Raw genomic sequence first — 8,029 nt, forward strand, 5'->3', positions numbered from 1 at the left:
TCAAGCCATTTGTGGAGATTAGTATTGTTTTGTGAATGGCTATATTTCCAGATGGACTGTCTGCACTCAAACAAAGGCCCTTTTCACATTACCATTCTAAACCAGATGTTGAACATATGAAGCTGCCTTATACTGAATCAGACCCTCAGTCCATCAAAGTCAGTATTGTCTACTCAAACTGGAAGCGGCTCTCCAGGGTCTCAAGCTGAGGTTTTTCACATGTATTTGCCTGGGACCTTCTGCTTACCAAGCAGATGTTCTACCACTGAGCCACCATCCCTCCCCTATGGGCCAACAATGTTATTCCTTGTTGGCTCAATATGGAGTAAAGTGATACAGGGATGGGGGTTTCATACAGCAATTTTTTTCCCATTTCATACAGTGAATTTTCTTTCATCTCTGAAGCGCTATAATCATTTCAAACAGTACTGCTTCCCCCCACCACCACCATGTATTGCAGTGCAATTTTCCTCAGGCTTTTAAAAAAACTGTTCTAAGGTGAGCACTATAGCACTAAACCAATATAGCACATTAGCGCTATAGCTGCACCATTGAGATGCATTGACTCAAACCACAAACCATAACATGAACTGCATTTTCCTGATTCATGCCCATCCTTACTGAAGAGAAAAGAGTGGAGATAATAATAGGTGTCTCCAGAGAAGTCTGAGGAAAACAACTGTAAAATGAGGAATATTACTCTAGTGTGGCACATAGTAAAAAGACCAGATTGTAGGATGGGGAAAGGCTGAGTCTGCACCCCCAGATGTTAACATGGGTATGCCAGATAACAATAGGATCCCTCAATAGCCAGTGTCTCTCCCCAGGAGATTATAGAATAAATGGGAAGGGTGATTTATTCATAAAGTACAAAGCAGTTGCATTTGCAAGGATGATCAAAGTAATCTTTTATCAAGAAAAAGTGCTGCTTTGGGAGGGGGGGGGGATCTGTCAGCTAACAACAATTGCTGTGCTCAGGAATGAGGCCTAGTACAGGCCAGGAATCAGGCCTAGTACATCTGTTTTCACTAGTGCTATGAATGTACAATGCCAGAGGTTAGACTACACATACCATATCAGATTGTGGATTGAATCCAAACAAATTTTGTCAGTGAATAGGGAGAGTGGAATCCCTTTAGCCCCTAAAAGGATATTCTGGGTCATTGTGTTCTTCCATAATTACAACTGATCTTCAAACTGCAGAAGTCAGTTCCTGTGAAGAAAATATTTGCATTGGCTAATGACTGTGGCATTATACCCTGCTGAGGTCCCACCTCTCCCCAGATCCTGCCTTCTCCAGGTTGCATCCCCAAATCTTCAGGAATTTCCCAACTTTGAAGTTGGCAAGCCTATGAGACCTACATAGACAAAAGCCATATGAGTTGAGAGTGGTATGGTAAAGGAGGGAATAGCTGAGACTGAGTGAAAACACTAGCTGGTCCCATCCCTGAATCTGTAATTCCAGATCCAGGAATGTGCATGCATAACCCTGCTTCTCCACATATATGCCTATGGCCAGACATAGGTGTTCATTTGCAATTGAATGAACTGCTTTTTACAGCATAGCACTGTGACAACATATAGGAATTTATTATTAGACAAAGGGAGATTGCAATATAAAATACAGAATAAGCCTATATGTTTATTCTATTTTATCTGAAGGAACTGCTCGATTTAACATTGATTGTGAATACAGTGAAAGCTATAATAGTGCTATCCTTTCCCCACCAGGTACCACAAATGGTGTGTCATGCTGTAGCAGCATGCAAGCCTGAAAACCCTTCCTATTCCTGCCGCATGAGAATATCTGAAATTACAATTTTAAGAACCAAAAGCCCAGTCGGAATGTATGTGTAACAGGTTTTTTTGTTTTTTTTAAGGATAGCTTTATTTAGGACAGACCTCCTGGGAATCTTAGCTCACCATCAAGCAATACCGATGGAATTGTTTTTGTCAGATTTCACTAGATTAGAACAAAAAATTTACCCAACAGTCCCCTGAGGCTCTAGTTTTAGAGGTTAAAAATAAGATTCACTAGATGCAAAATTCTCTCGTGTGTCAACCTTAATTTCACCATCTTAGTTGCACTGCCTGCATTTTTAATTAAGCAGAAGGCATGGGTGGAAAATGGAATGCAAGAAACAGGGAGGAAAAGTATTTTTATAATCCAGTTGAGACTAATTAAATGCAGAAATCAAAGGCTCCTTATGGTACCAAGCCTATTACAGGCTTGAAGTAAAGATCTGTGCTCAAATCTCTACTATACCTGCTTTATAACTTTTTTTTGGGGGGGGGGGGTCTGTTTGTAATAACAAAGCAGAAAAAATGGCTGCTGATCATTTTCAGTCAAAATAATTCAAAAGACGCAGCACACCTATATATCTATACGACAACAAAATCTCCCTCTAGTGACCCTCTTTGTTCCTTATATGTATTTTTGTTTTCCTTTTCAAATGCGGATTTTCAATTGTTTTAATTCATAGAGTGCCATTATTTGTATTCTACTGCAATGATAGCTAGGGGTGATTGGAAGAGGCCCTCATGTTTATATCAGAATGGGCATCTCCCAAATGGGTTAATCAGGACTGAATTTGCTTTCCTGAGTTGAAGATACTCAATCCCACCCTTGGGAGGCTTCTGTTCCCAAATGTATCCAGTAGCCATATGGTTGCTAGCAGATTGTTTCTGTTCCCCACTGCTGCTATGAGCTGCAGCAGCTTGGCCTGGCAACTGTAAAAGCAGTGGGAAAATATAACAATAGGCTGATTCCCCACTAGCCTTGCTGTGGTCTCACACTCCTTTTTCCCGCGGTGCTCCTGCCTGATTTTGCACACACTGCTGTGAAGCTGTGACTTGCCCCACCTCTTTCCCAAGTTCTCTCCGTGGCTTCAAAATCCAGTTTTCAAAGAATCCTACAGCCGCTGAGAGAACTTGTGAAAGAGGTGATGTAAGTCACAGTTTCACAGCAGCTTGTGCAAAGTTGGACAAAAGCACTGTTGGAAAAAGAAGTGTGAGACCGCAGCAAGGCTAGTGGGGAATTGGCCTAGGTCTTTCTTGAGAAACTATATTAGACCCTACAGCAGCAGCATCTTGAGCATTAAGTTCTTTGGAAGAAGTATTTCCCATGAAGCCTTAATCTTTGTGGGATGCTGCAATAACAGTACTGAAGGTCTGGAGGCTTCAAAGTAAGATTTCCCCATGTTAAATGTGAATCAGAAAGATTAGGTAGACCGTTTTCGCACACAGCTTACCACGGGGTCACATTCCCATTCTCTCCACAGCGCCCGTCGGATTTCCCATTATCTGCGCCGAAGTTACAGGAAGTGCCGTGGCTTTTGCGTAGCAAACATAAACTGCTAAAACCCAGTTTATGTTTGCTGCGCAAAAGCCGCGGCACTTCCTGTAACTCCGGCGCAGATAATGGGAAATCTGACAGACACTGCAGAGAGAACAGGAATGTGACCATGTGTTAAGCTGTGTGCGAAAATGGTCGTAGTTTCATCAGGGATATCTGGTACTGGACTGGTACTGGACCAAACTTGTTATAAGCTGTACTTCTTCTTTCATACTGCCTACATCATTATTTGGGTTGATTTCTGAGAAGGACATGGCAGTCAGTCTGTACTGAGGAAGATGCTACTGGGATGATTTATGCTAGTTAAATAAATGGAATTCCTTCAGCAAATCTGGCAATAAACATTAAAGCCTGGTTTGGATCCAGCTGGTTTCTTGCTTAATTTTGGCCAATTCTCCTCCTGATTATCATCCCCATTTCACTTGTATTTTGTCTGTGCAGGTCCCATCATTCCCAGCACAACTGCTTTTAAAATGTGACACTGCAGAAAGGCTTAGTGTGGAATGGTTGCTTATAGTTCAGCTGATTTTACATCCTTAGACCACCAACCCTAAAGAGAAAGGAAAGGAGGGTGTTAGCAGCAGAGATAACATTTAATTAAATTTAATGAGAGGGAAGAGGGACCTAGAAAGTTTCAAAAAAAATTGTGTATGTCACTGTTATTTTCTCAGCTTTATATGCTAGTCTGAGAACAACCTTTCCAAAGACTGACCCAGGCATGTTGTTCTTTCCAGTGGTTTCTATTGGCACATTTCTGTAGACCCTTCCAGGAAAAGTAACTCTTCTGAAGTAGCAGAAAATCACACACTATGCTAGTAAAGCTATGAAATGGTGATGCAGTGGGACAGATGGGTATGTTTTAGCTAGTGGTGAGCTGTAATTTAGAAAGAAGCAACATCTCTTATCAGTATAGTTGGCAAATGGTAGCAATGCTTATGACAAAATACATTTGTGCATGAAGACACCAAAGAACAGAAAGAGGGATAATGTACAAATCTGTAATGATAGCAAAATAACAGTTGAGTAACAGGCTTTCTGTTTTATTGGGAAAGGATTGGCAAGGAGTTATCTAAAGGAAAATGAAAAAGGAAAGGCCCCCTGTGCAAGTCCTAGTGTCCCCTCCCAGTAAGGGCTGTGAGCAATCATGTCCTCCTCAAGCACAGGGCCTAGTTGCCCTTCTGTTAGGACCATCCCTGTTTGATATATGAATTCTTCCAATTGGATTTTAATAGAGGGAAGAAATATAACACTAGAGCTGTAAAATATTTGTTATGAGTGGAATTTATAGGTGGTACTAGCAAGGATGTGGACTTTTAAAATCCTGCATTTTTAGTATTTGTTGTGGCCAGGTTTTCAAAACAGCATGAAATAATCTCACACACACACTGGTTATTGTAAAAACTCTCCAAAATGCTGGCTTAAAGCTCCATAAAAGAATAGTTTGAAAGGGTAATGTAGCAGTGCCAATTCCTGATGAGATCACATCATCACAAGAGAACAACACATAGTTATCTTACATTCCAGTTGGATTGTTTGAATGATACCTTTTTTAAAAAAAATGTTCTTTACATGATGATGCAATGGAAAAAAAATGAGAGATTTTCTTTAAATGCTTATGGCGGATTCCCTATAGGAGGGGAAAAAGGTGAACCTAGAAACACAGCCAAATGTTTAGCAGTTCTTTTGTTCTTCACTAAAGCACATTTTTTTCCACTTCACTGCCACATATGAAAAGTTGCTGCTTGGGTTGATCTAGATTTATTTACAAATCCTGAGAGTCTCTGAACTCCTTTATCAATATCAGAATCAAGCCATGGAGCAGATACATAAAATCAAGCTAAAATAAGCAACAGGCCAGGGTGATGCTGAAGGAATAAAGAGGTATCCTTTTAAAAAAAAAGAACCACCTTGTACAGTACTAAAACAAAAGATAACAAAAGTGACTGAAAAGGCTTAGGGATAGCAATTTTTAAACACATGGCTCATCTCTGGTGCATATGCCCTCTGTCTAAAGGTATGCAATGAGTTTAATTCCCATCTTTCTAAATATACATATTCGTTTCAGAAATAAGGCAACCAAACTCTAGAGCAATGCTGGTAGTATTGTGACAAATATATATATGTGTATATATTTAAAAATTGAAAGTCAAACGAAACAGAGATCTGTGAATAGATTTCCCACAGATAAATTTTATAAACCATTCTGAAAGTAGGAAACAGATTTAGTGGCTTCAGTTTGGACTAGCACTTTAGTGAGAGAAAAAGGGGATCACAATGGAATTTCCTTACGTCAGATATCTTGTTGCTTGCCCCATTTTGAGGGAGGGGGGTCATAAGGTATAGTGCTTGTCTATTTCCCTCACTGCATAAAAATTGCATGAAAGGAAGGGATTTTAAAGGGGGCCATAGCTACTATTTATTCTTTTTAAAAATGCAGGATATCTATTTATGAACCACTAAGGGTAGGGGGGTAGCTCCCTGTTGTGAAACTCCTGGGAGTTGGAGCCAGGAGAGAAAGGGACCTCAGTGGAGAAGAGTGCCATAGAGTCCACCCTCCAAAGAGTCCATTTTCTTCAGGGGAACTGATCTATTTTAGTCTGAAGATTGACTGTAATTCCACCTGGAAGGTGGCATCCCTGAGGGTGTCCCCTAAAAACTTTTACCTCATGGTGGGTGGGACCTCCACAGAGTCACATGCCTGCTTAGACCGCCTTCCAAGCATAGATCTTTTAGGAACTAGAATATTTATCTGCTTCTGCTCAATAACCTGCCTGAAGTGCTTCCACACGGGGTGAGTTAAGCCCATGTCAGAAAAACATTCTCAAGTAAAATATTTATCCAGAATCATGTAGAAATATAAATAGCAATCATACAAGTGAGAAAAGGGAAATGGGAAACTACAAGCAAGAACCTATGAGAAACTTGCAGGGAAATTCCTATACTGCAGCGGTGGCCAATGGTAGCTCTCCAGATGTTTTTTGCCTACAACTCCCATCAGCCCCAGCCATCAGTAAGGAAAGAGCAGGGCACCAAGAAGAGGCAAGAGCTGAGTTACTGGGGTGTTCAGACTCAGATGGACCCATGCACATTGCTGTAAGAGCTGCAAGAGGAATCAGTGTCTGCTTTTCCTGGCTACCTTCTTCTTTCTCTACTGACAGCAAGCAGGAGCTAGAGGGAGGACAGTAGGACAGGGCAGCAGCCCTCCCTGAAGTACTTCCTGTTAGAAGAACAGAATGGTGATGTCTCTTGCTAAGTCCTCCAATATTACAAACACCATAGAGCAAGATAGCTAAGTTCATATCAATCTCCTTCCTGTCTGGCTCTGCTTTCACTCAGCTTTCTAACCAATAGAGCATAACTCAGAGAACTTTCTTCGTATTTGTTCTCCTCCTCTTCCTTCTTCTTTCCTGCATGCATCAGGAGGAACAGCATGGTGTCTTTCCTCCTGATTTGAACTAAGCAGATAGCCTACTATAATCCAAAGCCATTCAGTTATTTAGAACAGTTTAGTCACTCTTTCTCTCCACTACACTAATATGTTGTGTTTCTTTTAAATAAATCCACCCGTATTGGTTTCTTAACTAAAGCAAAGGCTCTCTGTACAGTTTGTGAGATAGTGTGGTAACCACTAGACAGCAGCTGCACTGAAGCTCAAAAAGAGAACTCTGCTAAGTGAATGCAAGGATGGCTGGCAGTCCAGCCATCCTAGACCAGACCAAACACTCTCCCCCCCCCCTTCCCAAAGTATCTCATACCATTGTGAGATCTCATTATTTTAAAGTTTCCAGATTCTTAAATTATAAATCCCTAGCATTTCATTTTTAAAACAAACAAACGTGGTGTTCTCCCTGTTTGGAAAAATATTCCTTCTATCTGAACATGGCCTTACTTCATGGATTTTTAAAAATCTGTATGCTAAAACCATTGTTAAAGATCAGATGACATTTTTAAACACTTTCCATGGTTTAAATTCAAGCATGCCCAATATATCAGCTACTGAACAGAAACAAAGTACCAAAGCATCAGCTAGCTTCTAGCTATACATGCAATATTTGTTTCATTTCTACAACCTTTTTCCTGCATTTGCAAATTGCTTCACCCACATTCACTCCTCAGCCTAATTGCCGTTTCCTGCATGGCACTTGAATCTTGTTGACTTAGGAAGATACAAATAATGTAAATAATAATTCTAATCACTGAAAGTTAACATTTTGCATCTGCATTCTGAATTCCTACAGTACAATGCCACATGTTTTTTTCCAGAAAGGGTAAACAGTGAAATTGCCAAGATTTCCTCAGTGGGCTGAGTTATAGGAGGCTCAATGTCCAAGGCCTCAAACATCATCCAAATGGAGCAGAGGTCTAGCAGATCCTGGCCATCTGCTGTGGTAATTCTTGCCCATCTAATACATGGTACAAGACACCTACAAGGGCTTCATTTTCTTCCTCTCATTAGGGAACTATCCTATTTGTATATTTTTTCCTCTATAAAGTTCAGTAGCAATACCCAAGTATTTCTTATGTTTGTTTTAGAGGGATGAGAGAGGAATAGCTAGTGAAAGGGAATGGATGCTTGCACGCATAAATGAAGGAGAAGTCCACGTGCCTACAGAGAGAGCAATCAGTGGTGACTGAACCACCGTGATTTTCCAGTCTTCATAATTGAGCAGAATT

The sequence above is a fragment of the Heteronotia binoei genome, chromosome 9 (genome assembly GCF_032191835.1).
Source record: "Heteronotia binoei isolate CCM8104 ecotype False Entrance Well chromosome 9, APGP_CSIRO_Hbin_v1, whole genome shotgun sequence".
Classification (NCBI taxonomy): domain Eukaryota; kingdom Metazoa; phylum Chordata; class Lepidosauria; order Squamata; family Gekkonidae; genus Heteronotia; species Heteronotia binoei.